This window comes from Belonocnema kinseyi, chromosome 7 (genome assembly GCF_010883055.1).
Source record: "Belonocnema kinseyi isolate 2016_QV_RU_SX_M_011 chromosome 7, B_treatae_v1, whole genome shotgun sequence".
Taxonomy (NCBI): domain Eukaryota; kingdom Metazoa; phylum Arthropoda; class Insecta; order Hymenoptera; family Cynipidae; genus Belonocnema; species Belonocnema kinseyi.
In genome coordinates, this window is record NC_046663.1 from 110,406,779 (window position 1) to 110,419,778 (window position 13,000).

The 13,000-nt window shown below is 34.8% G+C and overlaps 1 protein-coding gene across 1 annotated transcript in view; it reads left to right on the top strand.

The window, feature by feature from the left end:
- Positions 1-208: 208 nt before the first annotated feature.
- LOC117176316 (1,5-anhydro-D-fructose reductase-like) overlaps positions 209-13,000 on the top strand; it is a 48,242-nt gene continuing 35,450 nt past the window's right edge. Inside the window, exon 1 of the mRNA XM_033366533.1 lies at positions 209-376. The gene's annotated coding sequence lies outside the window, so the exon portion shown is untranslated. The remainder of the gene's footprint in view (positions 377-13,000) is intronic.

The window sequence follows — 13,000 nt, forward strand, 5'->3', positions numbered from 1 at the left end:
AACTCAAGTACTATTTTAGTTTTTTTTTCCATAGAATAGTCACCGAAAGAGCTATTTATGTGTTTTTTAGAGCTTTACATTTGGGTATCCTAGTGTACAAACTTAAAAACAAAATTTTTTACATATTCCAACTCCTGCGAGAGTCATCGATACGTGAACCTATTCATGTGATACAATTATATAATACAATGATTAATCGTGGTTTTTATCATTTAAAACTTTTTTTGAATACAAATTCTTAATTTTTCGGAATTCAACGCTTATTACTGGGAACCTATACGTGTTTCTGTAAAGGATCCTTCCAAAGGTGCCTTTGATAGTTTTCTATGAGGGATCCTATACACGTTACTCTACGGGAACCTGCGGCTAATTTGAGGTCAGTATGTGGGTTGAGACTAACCCAAAAGTATCAAACTAAATAGGAGAGGGAAGCTAATTTAAAAAAGGAAAAGTAAAGCCATTTTAAGATAAAAGTGGATGTTTTATTGCTAATATTATTTACATAGAAAATTCGCGTCTTATTCTAGCCGATTAGGTATTGGGAATTTAGGCTTGAGATATATTGGGGCGAGGTGGGGGAGGGGGGTATCGTGTACCCAGTAGGCACACTTGGCTTAAATTAATTCTAAAGACGTCTTTAGGCTTTTACAAAAAGACGTCATGAGGTCGTAATAAAGACGTTCTAATCTAGTCCCATAAAGTATATCTTAAAGATGTTATCAGTACGACTCAAGGATGTCTTTAAAAGGTCCTATGTCTGGCATTTCGTCGTCTTAAGGATGTCTTGAAATGATAGCCAGGGGACAATGTCGTAGGGATGTCCCTAGGACATCTTTGAAGCATTTTGTATAAGATTATCATCATTCGAAATCAACCCAAATTCAAAGTATTTCTATATTTTTCTCTGACAAGACTTGAATGCTTAAATGCTCTGAAATATTATAAAAAACTGATTGAGGCTTAATTTTGAAGATTTATTTTTTAAAGTTCAACATAGAAATATTTCAGCTATGAGATTTCTCTAAGTTTTATTGTGAAAATATGAACGGAACCAAAAACATCCTCTAGAATAAGCCCGAAACTGTTCTAAAAGGGGAAAAACTGTTTTTCATAAATTTATAAATTACACGGAGATATCATAAAGTCAGCATAAAGACACCATGAAGACATCCTCTGTGATTTTCGTTCAAAGTTTAAGTTCAATGCGCATAGAAGTTTCACTAGGTCACGTGCGAAATATGAAATAACACAACCCTAAAATCGGTAAAGTGGTCTTTTTTAGGACAATGATGAATCCCTTACTAGGATTATCTGAAAAACTATAATATACAGGATACATTACGATTTGAATTAGGAAATTCTGCTAAATTAAAAGAATCAAATTTCTTTAATGAAGTACTTTTAAGGACTGCGCGCGTACGCCGTCGAATTTAAGTTTGCACATCTCATCCTCGTCGCACGACTTTTCATCAGTGTTGCTCGTTGCTGCCAGGACGCATAGTCGACATCACTGTTCTCGCCATCAAAGTTTTTGTCAAATATCCACGTTTTGAGACCCCCTGAATCCGAAAAACAGGTTTTTACGAATGTGTCTGTCCGTCTGTGGATGGTTTTTTTGTTAGGACGATAACTTTCGAAAAAATTGACTGATTGGATTTCCTTTGGTAATTTCTTTTACTATCTTAAACTGAAGGTCAAGTTCGTTAGACAGCTATTTTGCATACAAATTCAAAAAGTAAGCGTATTTTGAAAATTTTTGAGACATTTTTGAGCGATACTTTTTGAGTGAAATTTTTGAGTGATACTTTTATAAGGGCTGTCTTGAGGACATCCTACGGACGTCCTTAGGATGTTATCAAGGACGTCCTGAGGATGTTATCAAAGATGTCCCAAGGACGACATACGGACGTCTCCAGGATGTTATCAAGGACTTCCTGAGGACAACCGAAGGACGTCCTCAGGAAGTTATCAAGGATGTCCTGAGGACATCCTACGGACGTCCTCAAAATGTTGTGAAGGATCACAGTGTGCCTAAATGAACTTTAAATGGGCATCGCAAAATTATTGTATTGGCTTTGTGTAAAATCTGAAAAAAAAATATTTTTATGAAGGTGTCTATCCATTTATCTGTCTGTATTCTGTAGTATCCTGTAGACACATAACTTTCGAAAGTTTGATCAGATTGGATTCTGCTTCGGCACACTATTTCAGGACCCAATAAGAAAGAACGAGTTCGTTAACCAGCCATTTTGTATGAAAACTCAATGACTGAGCACATTTTCAAAATTTTCGAAACCATGTTTTTTCCAGATTTGGAAATTCTATTCACGGTTGTCCATAGTATTTTGCAACACGAACAATTTATTCATATGACTTTCTTTAATAAAAGCAAAATTGTCAGAGTTATAGCATTTTCAAAATACTAAAAAACAAACGAAAATTAACATTTTAAGCCAAACAGCGCATGACATGAAAAAAAGTCAGGAGTAAATAAATGTTTCTTTCAGGGAACTTTACAATGTTATCATAACAACTTTTTTAGCATCACAACTTTTGAAAATTCTATGTATGGGTTTCCGTAGTACGCAGAAACACGAACAATTTATCTCTACGACTTTTTTCGATAAGAGCAAAATTATTAAAGTTATAGCATTTTCAAACCCTCAAAAACCAAACGATAATTAACATTTTAATCCAAGTAACGCACGATATGAAAATAGACTTTAGAAAAAAATTTTGCTTTTTTAAAGCCCTACAATATTATTCTGTTTCGACATTGAATTTCATACTCTTAATGGATCACATTATACTAACAATGTCGTAGGAAATATAAAGGCGTTTTTAGGAAGTCCTTTTGATATCCTGGTGCCTACAGGGTGGTCTTTCACTTATTAGCGTGAAAAAATAATCATGTCTCTTATAGGTCGTTTGAGGCATCTTTAGAACCAGCCCTGCGGACATCTTTGGGACAACATTAGGCTACACATAGAACATCTTTAGGACGTCCTAAAGTTGTCTTTATAACGACCCTGGGACTTAGACGCTAATGTCGAAGATTGCTCCAGGACATTTAAAGACGTTCTAAGGACGTCTTTAGGATGTTCCGGTACCGAAAAAAGATAAATCAACAAAAATTTTTACTTTAAAAAAGATCTACAAATTCGTTCATAATCACTTTTTGATAGGATGCGTACTTTTTGCTTTATTCAAGAAAATAACATTGAAAATCTAAAAAACACTTTGTGAAAAAATTATACAAGTTACGAAAAAAGTTATTCTCCTAAAAAAGTGATACAAATTTGTATTCATTTATTATATTCTTATTATTTATGATGGAGAAAGTATTAGAATTGCCCGAAATTTGACACTACAACATTCCAATTTTGAACCAAATCACGCAAAATACGAAAAAAAGTCTTAAAGAGAAATGATAGGTTTTGAAAAATCCTACCAAATTTCTTTAAACCACTTTTCAGTGGGACTCGTAATTTTGTTTTATCGTAAGTAATATATGCAGATAATCGAAAATTCCAATCTTACGCCAAAAGACGCGAGATACGTAAAAAATGTAAAAGAAGACTTGTAGGATATTTTGCTTTATACATGTATAAAAAAATAATATCAAAACCAAAATCCTATTATTAGCATAACAACGCGAGATAGAGAAAAATGTCTAAAAAAAGGATTATATTGTTTAAGTTTATTTTAAGGTGGTTCAGAAAATATAAATTTACAACTGTCTGTCAAAAAACGAGTGCGCAGCGCGAGTGTCACGATAATATTATTTACCTCAAAGCCTACAGAGCTTTGAGAAACTTAATCTTTAACTATACTTAATTAAGCAAAAATTCAGAATATGGACTCGCATATAAATACTGCGATCTAAAGAGATATTTTTGGTAAAGTTTCATTCAAGCATTCTAAATGCAAAGAATAAATATCTGACCGCGAATCGCGGGAATCAAAAGACACGCGCCCCAGGCCCGCTGAAACTTGCAAGCCACGGTCACAGCGCACGATGAGATAAATGTTTTTGAAACTTTCCAATAATTTCTGACCTTTTACTCGAGTAAATTCAAAAATACATTTTTTCAATTTTGAAATTATGGGGTTCTTAATTTAAAAACTCGGGACATAATTCACATACGTCGTAAGATACATAAATTTCTATAAAATATTATATAAAAAAATAAAAAATAATTTTATTATATAAGTTTATCGTTTCATTATAATTGATTTAATTCATAATTAATTACACAAACATACAAATTTACGAATTATTGTTTACTTAAATTAATAATCGTGAGGGTGGCGGTATTTTTATCAAATTTAACTCTACATCTAAAAACTTAAAATCGTTAATTATACATGCGAGAACGCTATACGATCATATTTATTTAAAAAATTAATTATTTTAAATTTCAACTCAATATTTTTATCAATTAATGCATCTACATATTTTCTTGATGCAAAATTTATTCAAATAATTGATTCATTAATTGAAAATAATCAATCAAATTCTCAATATAAAAAGTGTATTTTATATTTTTAAGTATTTAGTATTTACCGACTTAGTAGCGACTATTTGATGGAGTTGTTCGACGGATGAAGGTTGCAGGGGCAAAGTAGTTGGTGGGTGCGATCTTCGGGTTGAGAGGCATGGGGGGATCGGGCAATTTTCGCCGGGAGCGCCGTCTACAATTAGTTCCTCGAACTATACACGTGCCGCATCTAGGCTTATGGTATAATATCTTTAGCAAAATATTTCGATGGGACTTCGTGTGTGCTATCTACGGGTGGCGGTGTGTAGAGGGGAAGTGACTTTTTTCACCGGACGCGCATCTACGTTTATAATATCTTTGGCACGGTGATGGGGACGGTGTGCCAGTAGGGAGGATTTAAGTGAGATCCAGGTGGGGAGGGGGGTCCTTGATTTGGGTCTTCTTCGCTTGGGCCAGGCTTTTAGTGGAGATGCTAGGGAGATTGCTTTGGGCCGAAACCCGGGGAGATCTGACTTCTGGCTCTCGCAGACCGTACTTTTATGGGCTTTGCTTCAGCGGCGCCGCACCATTCACGAAGGCGAGTAAGGGTTCACTAGTGAGAATCATTTTGGTGATGTTGCTGATGTTGTTGGATGGATATAATTTAGCGGACATCAATCCACAGGGTCTTTCGTCACCTGAGGCGTGCTAACACCAATCTGCAAAATAAGACAAAATACGGAAATTACACTTAAATACTAAAGCGAAAATACTTACATCTATATAGGTAGAAAAACTTAAGACTAAAAACTATATATAAATTCACAATAGATCTAACGCCGAGGTAAGAGATCATAACTTCGTCTTGGTCACGAGGAATCAGGCATGCTGCTCTCTTCGCTTTCCTCCCTGGTGTCAGCATCCGGGGGCCGATTTGGTGGCCGCCCTCGACTGAGTTCCTGCTCCGGAGAATCCTGTTTGGTCTGGGGCCTTTTTCGTGGCCGCCCTCGACGGCGCTTCTGGACTGGAGGGTCTTTTTCAAGATTCTGGATCAACGGATCGATCTCGGGCCTTTTTAGAGGCCGCCCTCTACGGTATTCCTGGACCGAAGGGACTTGAAGTTGTGGACTGACCCCCGGACTTTGTTCGGATATTTTTCTTGGACGTCCTCTGTGTCGTCGGTAAACTCGAGAGATTAAGAGAGTCGTGGGTCCAGTATGTAGTCTAGGTACCTCACAAGGCAATGGTCTGGGATTTTGAGGAAGAGGGTCCTAATTTTTGTGGACCTAGATATCAGGGGTATCCATTGGACGCGTAGAGTTGATTGAGACCTGAATATCTGTGCTATACATTGGGGGCCTAGAGTTTGTTGAGACCTGGATATCAGGGGTATCCATTGGGGGTATAAAATTTGATGAGACCTGGATATCAAGTGTAACCATTGGGGGTCTAGATTTTTTCTCAATGCGTGGGTCGGTTTGGAGGTCGCGCATTGAGGTAGCGATGAGTGTGAGTTTCCGAGCGGTTACAGGGCAACTCTCTAATGGGAAATCCCACTCTGTTGGAGCGACAATGAGGCCACTCTTTCGCGAGACAACGCGGTTTTTTTTGGCGGGGGTGTGCAGGGTAGATCTGAGTGGTGTACATTTTTGTGACCTGGTCGATCAGGTCTACTTCATAGACCTGTCCACTTATCCGTTCTAGAATAGTGAAGGGTAAATTGCGTAGGGGGGCTAGGGCGACATTAAAACCTTTTCGGGCATCCAAGAGTTGGTGGTTTCGGACAAATACTTGGTCTACGATTTCGTATTATTTGGAAGGGGGCGTGTGGAAACAGAGATGGCATCAAGAATTGTCTGCAATGCTTGTAGATTTAGGTAGGGTGCCTGATTAGCATACCCATGATTTTGAGCGTTGGTGACTTTATAAAAAAGGAGAAAGTTTCCCAAAGGGCCTTGATTTTTTCCAAGGGGTGGATTACCCACAGAGCCTTGGTTATCTACAAGTGGTGGATTTTCTGCTAGGCATTGAATATTTATAAGGCGGTTATTTCTCACAGGACCTTGATTTTGTCCAAGGGGTGGTATTCGACAGGGCTATCGTTGTCCAAAAGGGGTGGATTTCCTGCTGGGTAGTGAATATTTATAAGAGGGTTATTTCCAATAGAACCTAGATTTTGTTCAAGGGGTGGATTACCCACAGGGTCTTAGTTGTCTACAAACACAAATGAGTCAGTTGACGAAACATATGACAAATTACACAATTGATGGAATTGCTGATTTCAAATTAAGCACAGTTACTCACAAATTTAGTAGGAAATCTAAAAACTTCTCTAGCCCAAAGTGATTTTATGTTCTGGAAGACTTAAATAGCGGATCTCCTCAAGAAAACTCAACTAGCAAAACTCCTCAACAAAATAACGAGACTCCTAAAAAAAGACACTTCCGAAAAGCACTATACTTCAGGAGCATATGAGTCTCGACCAACAATTTTATTATAAAAAAAAATGTTTACTAGACTTAACTCGCAGGAAAGCTTAGTAAAGTAAGCAGTAACTGAAGAAAGTCTTTCAATATTGCTTATGACAAGTAGATAGTTTTTATGGTAGAGGATATACATGGTGGATTTAGCTTCGAAGGATGATGATCTCATAGTTTTAAGAAATTAATCTCAGTTTTGTTTATATTTTAAATGTTAACGACCAGTCAACGGATCGATCGAAGCCATGCAGTAGGCGGTCTGCAGAAAAATAGTACTTGCAGAAAAATAGTACTTATAATATTCAAAAATTATATCCCAGTTTAAGATTTCCACCCACCATCGTTAAACTTATTTAACGACAGTCTATAGTCTATAAAATATTTGTATCAATAGGTAAAAGACTTATTTTAGTGATAGTTCGCTTAAAAGATGAGCTTTGCGTCTTGACGGTAAACACTCGTGTGTGTCCATCCTTGCCTGGATGAACTGCGAGAATTCCTCCTAATGGTCATTTATAAGGTTGATATCTCTCACCAATGATAAAAACCAATGAGCCCTTCACCAAAAATACAGTATGCTGTTTCCACTTATAAATTGTTTGACAGCGTTGCAGACGCACCTTGGACCACCTTGTCCAAAAGCTGTCCTGCATCTTTCGCAAAATCTGCCATTGTTGAAGACTTGATACCTTGATATCAGCCAAAAAAGGTTGAAAAACGAACAGCTAGCGAACTTCTGATAAGAAAGTGACCTGTTGTCAGAACTGCGAAGTCATCCGGGTCTTCAGTAAGTGGATAGAGTGGCCTAGAATTGACAACAGTTTCAACCTGTTCTAATAAGGTAGTCATTTCTTGATAAGTAAGAAAATGGTCTCCTATAACACATCGGAGGTGATACTTGAACGATTTTAGCCCTGCTTCCCATTTTCCGCCGAAATGAGGGGCTGCTGGTGGGTTGAGCAGCCATTGAGTTACGTCCTTGGTCAAAAGAGACGCGAGATCCCCAAATTCGTTTTAGGATGATGAGAATAAAGGTCAGAGTTCTGCATCTGCTCCCTTTAGGTTGGTCCTGCAGTGACCGCGCAAGGTAGCACAGACACCTCGCCCAGCTATGAACCTCTTGTAAGCTGCGATGAAGGCATCTGCAGTGTAGTCTGTGCCCATTCTAGGTGGATAGCTGAAATAGAATTACAGACGAATAAAGCAATATATGCTTTGTAAGTACAAGCCACCCGCCCTTTCCAAGTTTTGAAATTCATAGGTCCTGCGTAGTCCACACTGCAATGGAAGAATGAACGGAAAGGTGTGATTCTATGTGCAGGAAGTTGTCCCATTAACTGCTGGGCTCGTTTTTGGCGAAATCTTCCGCATCTAATGCATTTCCAGATGTAGAAGCTAACTTGAGCCCGTCCGCCAAGAATCCAGAATTCTTTTTTGATAAATGTCAAGGTTTTCCGAGTCTAAGTTCTTCCGTGGAGAGTACAAAAATGAGCATCCCAGAAATGACAAATTGAGTAAATTAAGATTCTCTTGGTAAGATGAGCGGACTCTTAGTATTCCACGAAATGAATGATGCTTGAAGTCTTCCTCCTAGACGTAGAAGTCCTTGGGTATCGATAAAGGGCGTAAAACGAGCAAAATATTGAGCACTTGGTAACAACGTGTATTCACTGCCAAAGGAATTCAGTTGAGACACGTGGACCCACTAATGTTTTTCTTCCTCTAATTCCTGAGTTCTGAGTAGTGCGTTTGATAATACGTAGAAGTCGATACGCCGATACGTAGAAGTCAAGTCAAACTTGAATACTTATCGAGAAGATTCCAATAGGCGCTGGAAGTACTTGCAGTCACAGAAGTAACCGAAGAAAGAAATGTACGAACAATGCGGCTCAAAGAAAGGCATGGCAGGATGTTGGGAGGACCTGAGTAGATGAGCAAGGCGGGTTCTAACGCAAGATTCCTACCTTACCGCCATCGAGAAGCTTCCGCCTGTAGTGGTTCGTGTCCGTGTACAGCTTCGAAAGCATTCTTGAAGGGTCCTGATGACGTCACTATTGCGCAATAGTCTGGAACCAAAATTATTTGTTTAATGCGAAAAAAATGCAGGTGTATAGGTGACATTTGATCGATTTGCAGGTTAAAAGAATGAAAATGTAATCGGTTGGTCATATTTTTAATCGGTGACCTGTGCGCCGTGCTTTATATCTGCCATTTCACATTCGCCAAAATGCTCAGTGAATCTGAAATAAAAAACCTCAGGTTGGGTACAACTGAGTGGAATATTCAGATTAAAATTTTGAAGAATTAATTGTTTCGAATTAGAAGTATGAAGTTATAACTTTAAATAGCAAAATGGTGAATAATCAAACATGAAAGAAATTATCATTACAAAATATTATAATTCTCTTTTTACACTGGTCTTAATAAAATATCCTGTACAGGAATGTTAAGATTCACACTGGATTAAGCTCCAGTGACATTCAACTTCTTCAGTGCACATGCTAATAGATGCAGGAAGTCCTCGTGTTAGAAACATACTCCGCAATTCGCTTATATCCATTTGCATGACAATCATCCAAATGTTCAGAAATTCAATACCCGCATTTTTACATTCTCATCACAATGAGAAGGTATTGGTTTTATGTAAAATTTCACTTTGTCTATTTAACTATCAACTATTTTTACGAAGGTGTTTGTCTGTCTGTCTATATACTGTAGGCATGTAGGTATGAAAAAAAGTCGAGAGAATAAAAACGTTGATTTTTGAAAGCCCTACAAGATGATCATACGAACTTTTTTAATTTGGTCGTAAAGTTAAAAATTCAAAATTTGATCGTACCAAAAATTTTTTACATCACATTTTTTTAAGATTTCAAAATTCTATGTACTATTATTCATAGTGCTCAGAAACTCAAACGATTTATCCTCATGACCATTTCCTGTGAAAAGAAAATTATCAGAGTTAGAGCATTTTCAAAATCCAAAACAACGAACTAAAATGAACATTTTAAGCCAAACAACGTACGATATGAAAAAAAGGCTACAGAAGAATACCATTGATTTTTAAAGTCCTACAAGATGATAATAACGACTTTTTTAATTTGGTCGAAAAGTTCAAAATTCAAAATTTGATCGTACCAAAAAATGTTGAAACCACATTTTTTCAAGATTTAAAAATTCTATGTACGGCTATTCATAGTACTCAGAAACTCAAACAATGTATATCTGACTTTTTTCTGTAAAAAGAAAATTATCAGAGTTAGAGCATTTTCAAAATAAAACTAAAATGAACATTTTAAGCCAAACAACGCACAATATGAAAAAAGTCAGTAGAAAAAAAACGTTGCTTTTTGAAAGCCCTACAAGATTATGATAAAAACTTTTTTAATTTGGCCGAAAAGGGGCACGCGCCATTTAGTGGCAGGCGCGGATCCAGGGGGGGGGGGGCAAGATGGCTTGCCCCTCCCCCCAGTTCAGACTCGAATTTTGCAAATAAGATAATTAAAGTTTATTATATATAATACTGGAAAGCGAATTTCCTCCTTTAATACGGTCATAGAGAAAGCATCAATTCTCAGCGTGTATTTTTCAAATGTAACGCCCATTTTATACCATCTAGTCATGAAATGTATGACACATCATTTTATTGTGAATAACCATTGAAGTTGAACAGGGAGCGAACTCAGCTGATTGCGAGATTTGCGAGGTTACGTTTTAGAACAATCAATAATAGTCAATATTTTATTTCTGTATTCTGGCTATTTTAAGGCGGCTTTAGTTTTCTGATGATAATTTTCGTCAAGATTCTTCATTCTTGGCTTCGTTATAAAAAGAAAATGTTTGCTGTTATGATACCAAAAGTTCAAGCTGATACCAAGAACTGAAGAAATGCGAAAATCAACTAGTGATTGCATACATTAAAAAAATAAAACTTAAAAAGCAGAAGATTGTACTTTTAAAAAATGGAAAAATGTCAGAATTGTGTAACTATATATTATTTTAATTGATTCTTTCATGAAACACTGTTAAGGCACCAAGCACGAAATATGTATTATCATTCGAGAAGAAAGAAATTAGGTTATGAAATATCATGATTGCGCTGGACCGAGAAACTGGGAAATGACCGGGAATTATTTTAGACCGGAAAGTGATAGTGCATTTTTTCTTCGACCGGGAAATTTGCAAGTTTTTAGAAGAAAAATCTATCCAATCACTTGAAATATCAAGAATTTTATATCAAAATATATATAATACAATTTAAAATAAGTTTGATTTCAACTTTTTTTTAAAATGCTAAGCGTAATTGTTAACTTTTTCAATCATGAAATCATTAAGTTTGCAATATGTAATTCTAAAATCTTTTGCCATAACAATTTTCCATTTTAGATTTTCATTTTTAGGGTACATTTTCTGTTTAAAGAATTTGAAAGTGCGGTTTTGAAGGCTTACTTAATAAAAGACAAAAGGCTTTTACGATTGAAATTTTTTGACGAAAAACGTTTTAAGTTGATCAACTGTAAATATACATTCATTAATGATTCTTAAAATTGAACTTTAGTTTGTGTATTCGAAATTGAACAATAATTGAATGATTTTAAGGGGCGATTCTAAATCAGTTAAAATTAAATAATTTACAGATTTTGACGTTAAAAATTGAACTACTTCAATTCAAAAGCCTTAGTAGTTAATAAAACGTAAACTTTCAACTGTAACTTTATAAACACTCTGTTGTTTTGGTAGAAAATATACCATTTTTAAACATTTCAATTTAAACATTTTTAATAAAGAAAAGAAGCAATTTTTTAATAGTCAGCAATGTTTAAGTGTTTATTTAAAATGGAATATTGAAAACTAAACAATTCGAAACTAAATTGTTTGAAACAGAAAGCCTTGAATCGTTAAAATTTCGGAGAGCTAAACTCAAACTTAGAATGTCACAATGTTAATTTTATTGTTCTGTTAAAAAAAAAATTATTTATAAGTGAAAATGTTGAATTTTGATGTGTGAATAACACATAAAAATGTATTCATTTAGAAAAATGCGAGTAAGTTGAGGAAATATTTATATTTTTTTAAATTAAAATTGTGAACCTTTTGAGGATTATGAAAGGTTTTAATATAGTAAAAAAATTGTCGTAGAATTCCTGGTAAAATTCAAATGATTTTTTTATTTCGAAAAATTAATCTCTGCAGAATATGTTGGAATATTTTAAAACAATAGCAAATTTTGATAAATAAATAACAATTGAATAGTTATGAATTTGAAAAAATAGGAATAAGTTTAAGAGATATTTAGAAGTTTCGAACAAGTTCAAAAATAAGTCGAAACTTTAAAGGATGTCAAACACTTTTTAACAAAATGTAGATTTGTTAAGATTTCAAACAAAACATTTAGAAGCTTTTCAAGCATTTTGAAAGGTTTCAAAATAGAAAAAAAAAATTTATTTAGATTCCTTACCAAATTTCAAGAGAATATTTTTAAAAGATTTAAAAAAAAATTTTAAATTGTAAAAATAATAATGTAAAGATTTCAAAACATTTAAAAGAAAATGTAGATTTTTAAAGATTTTAATACAAAATGTGGTAGGTTTTTAGGCATTTAAAAAAATTTCGAGATCATGAATTTTTTTGGAGGTACCTGGAAATATTTAAAGTGATTTCTTATTAAGAAAATATACTTTTATAAAATGTTTTAAAAAATTTAAAATAAACAAAATTTCTGTTTATAAATAACAATTGAACAATTATTCATTTGCAACAACTCAAAATTTAAATAATTTAACTTCTAATTTAAAAAGTGTTCGATAAAAAATTGTAATCTTTCAGTTCTTAATGTTTTTAACTTAAAATTGTTTGAAACTATATAATTTTTTTTATAAATAATGCAAATTTTGAATCGTTAAAACGATTTTCTCATACAAATAATTTTTTAAGAACAAGAAAAAATCTGCCTCAGCCCTTGATTTGAACCAGGCAAAGAATAACTTTTAAATTATTATTAACCTCTCACTTGAGGGTGGAGGGGAGAGTGTAATTCTT